Source organism: Lissotriton helveticus, chromosome 9, assembly GCF_964261635.1.
Source record: "Lissotriton helveticus chromosome 9, aLisHel1.1, whole genome shotgun sequence".
Taxonomy (NCBI): Eukaryota; Metazoa; Chordata; class Amphibia; order Caudata; family Salamandridae; genus Lissotriton; species Lissotriton helveticus.
In genome coordinates this window covers 558,665,716-558,677,504 of record NC_136070.1, presented here as the reverse complement: position 1 = coordinate 558,677,504, position 11,789 = coordinate 558,665,716, and positions in this window count along the sequence as shown.

The following is an 11,789-nucleotide window of genomic DNA, read 5'->3' as shown; positions in this document are numbered from 1 at the left end:
AGAACAGATGACCCCCCCCAATACCTTACGACAGAACCTATTTTCTTCTGTTTGAATGGAGGAACACTTAGTGTAGCCCCAAACCTCAGCGCCGTAGGTGCCAGTTGGCATGCATTGGGTTTGGTATATCTTCACCAGGGGGGTTATCACATCAGCTTGGGTGGGCTGCCTCAACGATGTTACACAATTAATGGCCTTCCCCAACTTATTCCTGGCATAAGAAACATGGGCATGCCATGTACCACTATTTGAGAATAAAAGCCCTAAATAGGGGAAAGTATTGGTACTTTTTAAAACATTTGACCCTGAGATAATCTGGGGGATTTTGTGACTTTTTGGCCCACAGCTCATAATCAGTGATTTTTTAAAATTAGTTGTTAAGCCTAAATCGGCCATAAAAAGGACAAACCCTGAAATTAAAATACGCAGTGCCTTCGGGGTACGGCCCATCAGAACCGCATCATCTGCGTAAAGAAGGGTGGGTATTGGTGCTCCGTTAATGTAAGGCACATCACTAGTTAGGGTGCTCAAAGTGCCGCTTAGTTTATTAATATACAGAATAAAAAGGAGAGGGGCCAGCACACACCCTTGTCTCACCCCCCTACCAATATTAATATCATTGGAGACTTCACCCATTTGATTCACACGTACACAAGCTTTAAGATCACGATGTAAAAAAGCTAAAAAATGTACAAGATGGTCATCCAAACCATATTCGAGAAGGGTAGACCAAAGCCGGGAGCGGTTAACAAAATCAAAAGCCGAGCTCAAATCCATAAAACCAAAGTATAAAGGGGATTTCTTTGCAATGTTATATTTTCCCATGATCAAATTCAAATTCAAGCATTGTTCCACCGTTCCGACGCTACTGCGGAACCCAAACTGGCTAGGATGTAGGATGTTATTCTCATCTGTCCATGTTCTTATTCTTTTAAATAAGATCCGTCCCAAGACTTTTAAGGTGTTATCTATTAAAGAAATTGGGCGGTAACACCCAGGGTCCAGCCTATCGCCCTTTTTAAAAATGGGAACAATAATGCTACGTGACCATGTTTCCGGAATCTCTCCTTCAGTTAAATTATTGAAAACATTGCATAGCAAAGGAGCCCAAAACTCTGGTTCACATTTTAGTTGGTCTATGGAGAGCCCATCAGATCCGGGTGCTTTGTTCCCGGCGCTTTCTAAAATTGCGTCGAAAACCTCAAGCGTGGAAATAGACATTGGGTGTGGAGGGGGTAACAACAAAGGAGTATTGTCTGGTGTTGCGTAAATTTTACCAAAATGCGCAACCCAGATCGGGCCAGTGATGTTACAGTTGATTGCAGTCAAATTTGAGCCAATAGATCTTATTTCTTTTACCTCCCTCCAAAATCCAGTGGTATCTTTTAGGTCAGCAGATCGTGCCAGGGAATCCCAGTGGGTTTTCAGTAAATCATTTGATCTAGTACGTAAAGCGAACTTATACTCTGTTCTAAGCAGCCTTACCCTCAGTATGTCCCTTGGTTCAGCTTTTAGGGCAGCTCTAAGCATCCTATTTGCTTTTGAGCATGGGGCATCGAACCACCTAGGTGTTTCCTCAGCCTTACTGGAGGCTGGTCTAGAAATTTCACCTTTAATTATGTTACAGAGTTCAGAAAACGCTTTAACCACATTTACCCCTTGGTCCTCTGTGGTAAGACAATCTTTGATCAAAGATGGATATTTCTTACATACTTCAGCCAGGATTCCCTTATTGTCTGCACCCTTCCAGATTACCCTCAACTTGTCTGTCGATACCACCAAACCCCTTGCGCCTATTTCGCGTTTTGGACGCTTACCCCTTGGTAGTGATAAATAGATGGCAATTGGGTAATGGTCGCTGTAAATTTCACACACTACTTCTGCCCTTATTAATGCCTTTGCAATGGCATAGGAAACAAAAACATAATCAATCGTCGTGCCACCCCCGTGACCAATAAAGGTAGGGAATGGGGATGCATGGTTTTCCATACCTGCATGCTCCATGCAATTAACAAGTTCATTAGAAGAGATAAAATCTAACAGTTCTATACCTCTTTTACATGGGGGGTTTCTTGAATGTACATGTGCATTAAAATCTCCCCCTAAACATATGCCATCAAATTTTCCATACACTTGTCCATCCATGATTACATTAATAAAATCAAATAGAAAAATAAAATTAGGATTAGGTTGGGACAGAAAATCATTGTTATAGAAATTGATTAAACACAGTTTTATCCTCTGAGTATACGAAAGTGCCATGAAACTAGGACAGTTTGTTTGTAGTTCGTCAACCTTCACATCAGCAGTAATTTTTATCCAAATGGACAGTCCACCACTTGGGCGTCCAACCAGAGGGGCCAAAGCAGTCCTGTTATGGCAACTATACCCTTCAAACAATAGGTCCTCAACACACCAAGTTTCTTGGAACATCATTATATCATAACGGTTGACACAATCCCTCCATAAAGGAATTCCCATTTTGGACTTCAAACCAGCAATGTTCCAACTAAGAATTGTTAGATTATTGTTTATATTATTCCTTGAACATGCACCCTGGTTGGTCTTTGGGGCAGTTTTAGGTATATCCACGCTTTGTTGAATACTTAGTGAACTAGATGGAGAAATCTCTAATGTTGACAGGGTCTCCTCTAGGGGTGGTTCCTCTGACTGTACTGCCTCAGAACACACAAGAAGTGGTTTAATAGTTTCAGTAGGCAGTCAGTCCAAACAGTCCAGGTCCTGAAATATTCCGAACCTATTCTGTAACGGAAAAACTGGTGGCGGTTGCATCAACTTGTTGGGAGGGCGGTAGAAATATTTTAAGGGAAGTGGGGTCACCACAGTAGAAGGTCCATAACGGCCAGGATTAGTATTCAGCAAATATTTCGCTGTACCCGGATTTCTAAAATTAATTACAATACAGTCCCCATTGATGTTTTTGTAAAGAGGACCGACCCAGGTTACTCGCCTTGTAGTTATGATTTCTTTAGCTATATCATAACCCACCCCCTTATGTTTTGTTAGCCAATCTATACACTTATTGTGAAGTTGAACCCATGATTCTCCTTGACCTTCCTTAAGCGGTGGGATTCCAGCCAGAACTAAAACATAAGGACAAGCCTCAGGTGGAAGATGTAGGGCCGGGCCTTGATGTTTAATAGGCCTGTTGTCCTCATGCATATTCTTTTTGTCGTACTGGTTGTGATTAACAGGACCCCTCTGGGCTAAGGTGGTCTGCTTCGCTACATTACTCTTTCGAATAGAATCAGTTAATGATCCGCTTACATCATTAGTGGAAACAGAGGATTTAGTCGAAGCAACAGTTCCATGTATAGGGTTACATGGGGGTAAGGGGGTGTTGGTTTGACAAGCAGACGGATTACTGCCTGTGGTGCCCTTGTTTTTAGATGCCTTTAGTATATCTGACTGTATTGGATTAATTACAGCTTGTTGTTCCACTGTCCTTGTATTACCGTGATCACCTGAAATAATGACATGGGTAGTAGTTTCAAGGTCTTTTAGCAATCGTTCTACTCTCATTTTGTCCAAGTTTGCTATACCTTTTCTCTTAGCATCCTCGTTTTTAATTAAATTCTCCAATTTGTCAAGTCTTTTAAAAATATTATTAAATTGTTTGATCATTTGACCTTCCAAATTTTTAAAAATTGTATCAACAACAGTCTCAATAAGGTTCCCCTCTGACTTGGAATAATGACTGAATTTGTCATTTTCGTGGAGGGGCTCAGTCTGGGTGGAGATAGATACATTATTTGACACCTCGTTGTTTATAACGACCATATCACCCAGATGCGGTTGATCCTGTGTGGGTACTATATGCTGGACCAACTTTTGTCTCTTCCCCTTATTCCACATACTTTGTGGGGTAGGTTGGTTAACAGTCCTTAGTGGCTGCTTCCGTTTGTTGTTAGTTATTTTTGCAGGGCCCCTCTTTCTCTTGGCTGCAACTTTATCAGTTCCCTTATTTCCAGCCTCTGTCGACGTTTTTACTGAGGCCTGGCCTGGGGTCACTTCTGATGCGATATATGTTACAGTATCATCATCGTCTAGGACAATCGGTACTTCTGTATCGGGATGTGAGGATTTTACAACAATTACTTCGGGAGTTATATGGGTATTGCCATTACCACTAAAAGTGGCAGTGGCATGTAGTAGATTAATACTCGTCGGGCCCATTGAAAATCTCCTTTCGGTCTCAACTATCTCGTTAAACGCTGTATCTATTAATGTCTCAAACGATGTTAGCAGTATTACAGGGGACTCTGCGTCCTGAGTCAGGATATCAGCATTATCGCTTGTGGCGGTGCAATTAGCCATTATGGACAGCTTATTAGGCAACTAACCTTAATGAAGATGTTGGTGGGATGGCCCGCCCGACCACTGTTGACCTCTGAGGGCCTCAGAGGGCCCGCCCTTTGCCCGGGCTTAGCCCCGCGCTTGGACCCGCTCGCGTCCCGCTACGCGGAGGGGGTGATGGTGTTTTATGCGCCGCCTGGCGCCTAACGCTTCGTCACTGGGAGCGCCCCCGCAAAGGCTCCTGGGGGTTGAAGTCCCCCCGCTCGGCGGCCGCTCTGGTGGCAAAAGCGGCGGCGGGGGGGACTCGGCTCCTCGGCTCCTGCTGCTGCCTCGTGGGTCCTCTCTCCTCTCAACACGGACACAGTTGCAGGGATATGTGGCAAGTACTCCTTTTGGGCTCCCACAGCGCTCCGGGAGCGCTGCTGTTTTATGCGCCGCCTGGCGCCTAACGCTTCGTCACTGGGAGCGCCCCCGCAAAGGCTCCTGGGGGTTGAAGTCCCCCCGCTCGGCGGCCGCTCTGGTGGCAAAAGCGGCGGCGGGGGGGACTCGGCTCCTCGGCTCCTGCTGCTGCCTCGTGGGTCCTCTCTCCTCTCAACACGGACACAGTTGCAGGGATATGTGGCAAGTACTCCTTTTGGGCTCCCACAGCGCTCCGGGAGCGCTGCTGTTTTATGCGCCGCCTGGCGCCTAACGCTTCGTCACTGGGAGCGCCCCCGCAAAGGCTCCTGGGGGTTGAAGTCCCCCCGCTCGGCGGCCGCTCTGGTGGCAAAAGCGGCGGCGGGGGGGACTCGGCTCCTCGGCTCCTGCTGCTGCCTCGTGGGTCCTCTCTCCTCTCAACACGGACACAGTTGCAGGGATATGTGGCAAGTACTCCTTTTGGGGTCCCTCTCTCTTTTATTAGAGATTCTGTCAGATAAGGCCAGCTCATGCACGGTAGCAAAAATTTCTTTTGACTGGGACTCCACTGCCAGTATCCTGTTAGAGTAAAACTCAGTTTTGGCATCAAGGATGCCTTTTTTGTAAATCTGAAGAACAGACAGGTAAGGGGTTTTTAACTACTGGCTGACTCGGGCGGGCGATGAGTTCGCCCCCTTGGGACGAATTTCGGTCAAGCGGGCCCATGCAGCTAATTTATGGAAACTAGGAACGTCACCATTGCTAAGTGAGTCGTTGAGGAAAGTGAGGGGCGGGGTAGGACAAGCTAGAAAGATTTCTCTAAGAATGTGAGCGGGGCCAAAGTCCAAGGGAGAGCCCGACTTCACCCGTTGGAGTAGAGGGAGGAGTGTGTCTTTAGTCAACAGGGGAATACTGGTTAATTTGAAGACAGAGGGGGGAGGGGAGGGATTAGTAAATGTAGATGATGGAAGAGGGATGTTAATTTTAATCTTTGCAACTTTCTCAATGAAAAACTCATTGAGCGAGTTGCAAAGGGATTGGGATGGGGGGATCGTAGCCGTGGCTCTGTCAGATAAGGCCAGCTCATGCACGGTAGCAAAAATTTCTTTTGACTGGGACTCCACTGCCAGTATCCTGTTAGAGTAAAACTCAGTTTTGGCATCAAGGATGCCTTTTTTGTAAATCTGAAGAACAGACAGGTAAGTGGTTTTTAACACAGGACAATAAGCTCTTCTCCATGCTCGCTCGGCTCTCCGTGCAGCCAGTTTCTTCACCTTGAGGTCTGAGGTGAACCATCGGTTAGCTGCATGGGCCCGCTTGACCGAAATTCGTCCCAAGGGGGCGAACTCATCGCCCGCCCGAGTCAGCCAGTTGTTGATGGTAGCCAGCTGAGCTGAGGCTGCAAGGCCTGAAAGGTCAGGGGCGGTCTTGGCCAAAGACGAGCAGAGGGACGGCATATCAGCTTTGCCCCATTTCCTGATCCAGATGTTCTTAGGGAGCTGGGGTTTAGCCTCAGGGGCTAAGGCAAGGGAGAATGAAATGAGCGAATGGTCTGACCAGGGGCAGGGAGAGATAATGGGGGGTGTTGTGGGGACGTTCAGAGCCCAGATCTGATCCAGCGAGTGACCCTGAATGTGAGTGGAACTGTGAATATGAGGTGTGAAATTGAGGCTGATCATGAGATCAGTAAACTCCTTAGAGAGGGAGCTTTCCGCAGGATCGTTTGGCCAAAAATTGAGGTCACCTAGGACTAACACCGACGAGTTATTTATCGCCAGTGTAACCAGGAGGTCTTGAAAGCTGGAGAGAAAGGAAGGGGTGGAATGAGGGGGACGGTAAATCAGAACAGAGGTCAGGGGTGTCTGATAGGAGGTTGAACGTGCTACCAGATAATCTACTTCGGGAATGGGGGGGAAGGGAATGGCCTGACAGTGGAGGTCAGTGCGAGCTATCAAGGCCACTCCTCCACCCCTCCTGCCCTCCGGGCGATCCGCTCGAATAGCAGAGTATGAGGGGGGCAATGCAGCTAGTATATTGGGCAGGGAGTCGGCCTTGAACCAGGTCTCCGTTAAAAACAGGAGATCCGGTTCATGTGTGTCGATGTAATCAAATAGCTCGTACTGATGATTGACCGCAGATCTAGTATTCAACAACGTGGCCGTGGTGTTAAATACCGGAGTGTGAAGGGTAAAGGGAAGCGGGGGAATAGGTAAAGGAGTGGCAAGCGAAGGGATCAGCTGTGATATAATCGGGGGTGGTGTGGAGGAGGAGGGAGAAAACAAACCAAGATGGGTCAGATGAGCGGTAATAGAGGGTCCAATCGTGCCGAGATTCCAGTAAGAACAAAGCTGGGAAAATGAATATGTGAGTAGGGGAGCATAATGGAGCGCCCCTAGCCCCTGCCGGCCGCGGACGGGCGCAGACGGGCTTAACTCAGGCGCAACTCCGGCGCGCCTTCGTCGCGCCCGCTGCGCTCGTCCGCTGCGCTTCCGGCCGGTTGTGGAAGAGTAAATTTTGCCATTTTCTGTGTCCCTACGTGTTCCCCATCTTATGTTGCATGTGCATGATTAATATGCATATGTATTCCCCATGTTCGATAAAGACGCAATTACAGTTGTGTCCATCTCTAGTATGCCAGTTTCCAGTTCTCGTGAAAGCTACGAGTATTAGGCCTATGTAAAGTTACGTTGCCACGTTTCTCAGTGTGCACGTTATTCCATTGAAAAGTCCCCGTTTCTAGGCCTCAAAAGGGCCCGGACACCAGATTCAGCTCCTGTCTCCTGAGCCCTCGCTGAGGAGCGATACAGCCCCCACCTGTATTCCTGACCCTTCACTTACTTCCTGCCTCACAGTGCCCGGCTTGGCCTGGCTCTGCCTGCTAGTCTGCCAAAAGTATGTTATGATTCTAGTTATCAGTCCAGCCCTCCTTCTCTGCATTCCTAAGCTACTGAATCGCATCAATAGTTTCAGTCATCGTCTAGCCTTTACGTCTCCATGTAAGAGAAATACTGTATTAATGGTCATTTAATATTCTTCAACACGCACTACATGTAGAATAATGCATGCACCAGTCTTAGAGTCTGTTAGCCTTTACCCCGATAACTTCTGGATTCTATCAACATGTTCTCTAAACATCAGATACTAGATAGTGTTTAGGTACATGTCGCCCTGACTCTCCAGACTTCAGTCTCTGCTCCTAGCGCAGAAGTCATAGCCCCCAGCTTCTCCTAGTAACACGTCATTGTCAGTTTGCGCGTACCACTAGGTTAGAGGTCCCGGCTCCTCAGGTAGCCCCCTCCATGTTTCCGCCCCATTTATGACATATTCTGTTACGTTTACATCACATGTCTATGTATACGCCTCCTGTTACACCTACTTTCACCCTTATCTTTCGCGACTGTTACTGATCCCACCCACTGCTCCGCCTATTATATGTATTGTAATGCATTTGTTTTAGTATATATACTTGTGCACTGTTATTAAATGTTACGCCTATGCCCCCGATTCCGATCCTGCCCCCGGCAGCGCTGCCATCCTATTCCTGTGCAGGTTGTCCTGTTCCTGTCCTTATGCTGTATTAAACCTGCAAACTCCTACTACCTCGAATCTTGACTCTTATTTTATTGAGCTATCTGTTATTACTATGTCCAGTCAAAAATAGATCCGGTATTATTTATTTATATACCACATAATGGCGCCCGAACAGGGACTTGCCCTTTCCCCACGCGCCGGTGAAGCCACGTATGCCCCCTGACCCTCTGCAGCCGTGACGGAACCATACCGTGCACGTGCAGATATTTCTGCTTCAAGTATCCCTCAGGCCCACGGAGGAGACGGAGGTTGCGGTCCAGCATCCAGACGAGGCGGTGGAGGAACGCGGCGAGTCCCGACCAGAGCCCAAGCCGAGAGTCCAAGGTCCGAGGTATCCGGAGGCCCACCCGTAACAGAAGTCCGAAGTCCGTGTCCGTCCGGCGTCGAAGCAGTCCAGTCCGAGGCCTTCCGTTCTTGCTGCCCGGTGAGTACCGTTGCTGGGGTAGTATCTAGACAGGGTCAATCTAATTGACTCTGGTCCGTGGGTTTGGTGGTACACAGATCCAACACGAAGTGTCCACTTAGGTGGATGCGGGTCCTGACGTGTCTCTTTATGAGACCGGTAAGTTTCGTACTGTTTCAGCAGTGCATCTAGTCTCTGTTCTAGTCAGTTCTGTTCCCGAGAAAATTCATGTATTCTGTTTCCAGTATTCCAGGTAGTATTTTGTCAGAACTGTTATTTTAAATGTCATTCATGTACTTCAATGTCGTGGTATGAAAGTGGTGTAATTATCGTGTTCATTGTGTATTGTATTGTGTCTAGATTACAGTTCAGTCATGCCTTTGTTTTCCAAACTACGTCAGTTAAGAACTAGAAAAGGTCTGTTAGAAGAAGCAGTTCCTGTCCCGCCTAGGGACAGTCCAGGTCATTTTATGTATCAGAAGCATGGCATAAGCGCCATATTATATCTAGATTTATGGGTGGAGTACACCAAAGAGTTAGAAGAAAAGTATAGATGGCCCGTATCAGGTACGTGGGATGCCGAGTGCATCATGCGAGTAGAAGAAGCATTATGGAAAAAGAAAGCCAGACAGTCACAGAAAGACGCCATCGAGTTATGGCGCAAAGAATCTCATAAAAGAACCGAAAAAGAAATCAGAAAGTCAGAATTAAGTAGAGAATCCTTAGAAAGAGCGCAAGAAAGGGAATTAATCGAGATAGGTGAACGAGTTAAAACCGAACAGTCAGACAGACAGAGGAATGCCCTCATTAAGGGTATGTATCCTCTTCTTGCCGAGGGCTTGCCAAAAGCGACCCCGGAGGCATCCAGTAATTTTCCGCCACCTTTAGTTCCGATCAAGCTACGTCACAAACCGACCGCAGCTGATATTTTTATTTCGTCCTATTTGGACGACACAGTCCCGGAATATGCAAATCCTGTTCCGCCAGTTCCTGTAAATAATGCAATTCCTGCTCCTCCAGACACCGGGGCACCTTTTGCAGTACCTGCTACGGTACCCCCGGTCCAGCCCATAGTACAATTTCCCGCCACATCAGCCACTCTGCCAGCACGAAGAGTATCAGTCGACGATTCTAGTTTAGGGGCCGCAGGAGGAGGTCCTCCTGGTACCCCGCCACCACACCAACGTGTAACGTTAGTCGAGTTACATGAACGTGCGTTACAGCGTACGCCCAAATATAAGTCCGTTGCAGACATCCGACGAGCTCTTACTGAATGCCGCTATGATCCAGTCACAGGCGATGATAGTACGGTTATATACTCCATACGTGTAAGACGGGTGACCGGGTATTTGGACACCCTACCGGATATGAAAGAAGATCTAGACAGAATATATCGTTTCATCCGTACAGGGGATGATCCAGAAAGTATTGGCGAAGCCATGTCTCAGAGGAAAGCTGAGATCCAGCTCATGATATTAAAGTTTCTGATTAATTGTTTAATAAGGGAACAAGATTATCCGACCAAAGATCCGGCCGAAATGAGAACCCTGACAAGGTGGAGTGATAATATAGCCGAGGGTAAGCACAGAACTATCAGTAGTATAGAGAGTATGTACAAGAAAATTCGTAAGGAAATAATAAGGTTACACGAACAACGTAAAACAGCACAAGTAAGCGAGAAAGAGAATGACTCTCCTACAGAAGAGGTAGAGGACGAGAATACCGCCAGAATAGCGTATGTAGGAAAATCTAGATTTCCAGACCGCCATTTACGCCTAGAACACAAAAAAATCTTTCATCATCCAGCACCGGAACAAGGTTCTCTAGAACAAGTATTTCAAGCTACCGATCACATTTTGAAATCACGAATCAGTTATAGTGAATTAAGTACTATGCATGAGCAAGAACTAGCCCGATCAGCAGTCCGATGGATTACTGATTCTACCACTTTTCCAGACGAAATAGTGGCACAAATGTTTCTGAAATTGCCCCCAGCCGAGCAGCGACTGGTGGGTATGTATATGATTCAGCACCTCATCACATTGTATGAGGGTCAACATTCTGATCCAGGTCCGTTACATGATGTCCTGAACGAGTTACTCCAGTATAGATGGAAAGGTTTAGGTACCGATTTAATTAGTGTCATTCTAGAACAGCGCCATAAATATAGAACGTTTTTGAACCCGCATTTTGTTCATGTCTCACCTCCAGAAAGTAAACCGTTTTACATAGATAGACAGAATCCGTTACGAGAAGTACACCCAGTCAGGACAGCAGATGGTGAAATGCAACGAGTATTTGTTTACACCCCGATTACAAAGATGGAACTCTTAGAGATGAAGAAATTAATTCCCTGTCATGACAAAGATCCAGCAGGGTTCCACCGAGAATTAAAGGACATGCTCCGTATGGGAGAATACACGTATCCAGATATTATTAAAATGTTAAAAGTCCTGTTGCCCGCCGGGGTATATGAGAAACTCAAGGAAAAAGAATGGGAGGTGGGAGAGAAAAAGATCGATTGGGCAGTTCTAGAAGCTGAAGATAAGATACGAGTACCAGGTACCGGTCTTGGAGAGAAATGTAAAGAATTACCAGAACTGTTAATACAAGTTTTGCCCAGATTGTTAGCCACTAAAAAGGAAGACTGGGATGCAATCTCAGCCTGTAAACAGAAACAAGATGAAGACACTAGTGATTTTTATTCTAGGTTTGAAAAATGTTTTATTATAAACAGTGGCTTGAAGACGAGTAGCGAGTCATACCCTCATCTTTTTGTTACTAAATTAGTCGAGAATTCAAGTCCACAAGTTAAGAATCGAGTTTTGAAAGTCGAAAGTACATGGCAAGCTAGTACCCCGTCCCAGATGTTACAGATGCTCCAGTATCACCAGAATAGAATCAGAGAAGAGCAAGAACACGAGAGAAAACGTATGAAAGACACGAAAATGAAAGTACTAGTTGCACAATCTATTCCTCAAGACAGTCAGAAGAGGGGTCCGAATCAAGCCAGTCATCCTGCAGCTCCCGTTAAAGGGACATGCAATTATTGTAAACAGCCAGGTCATTTTATAAACGAGTG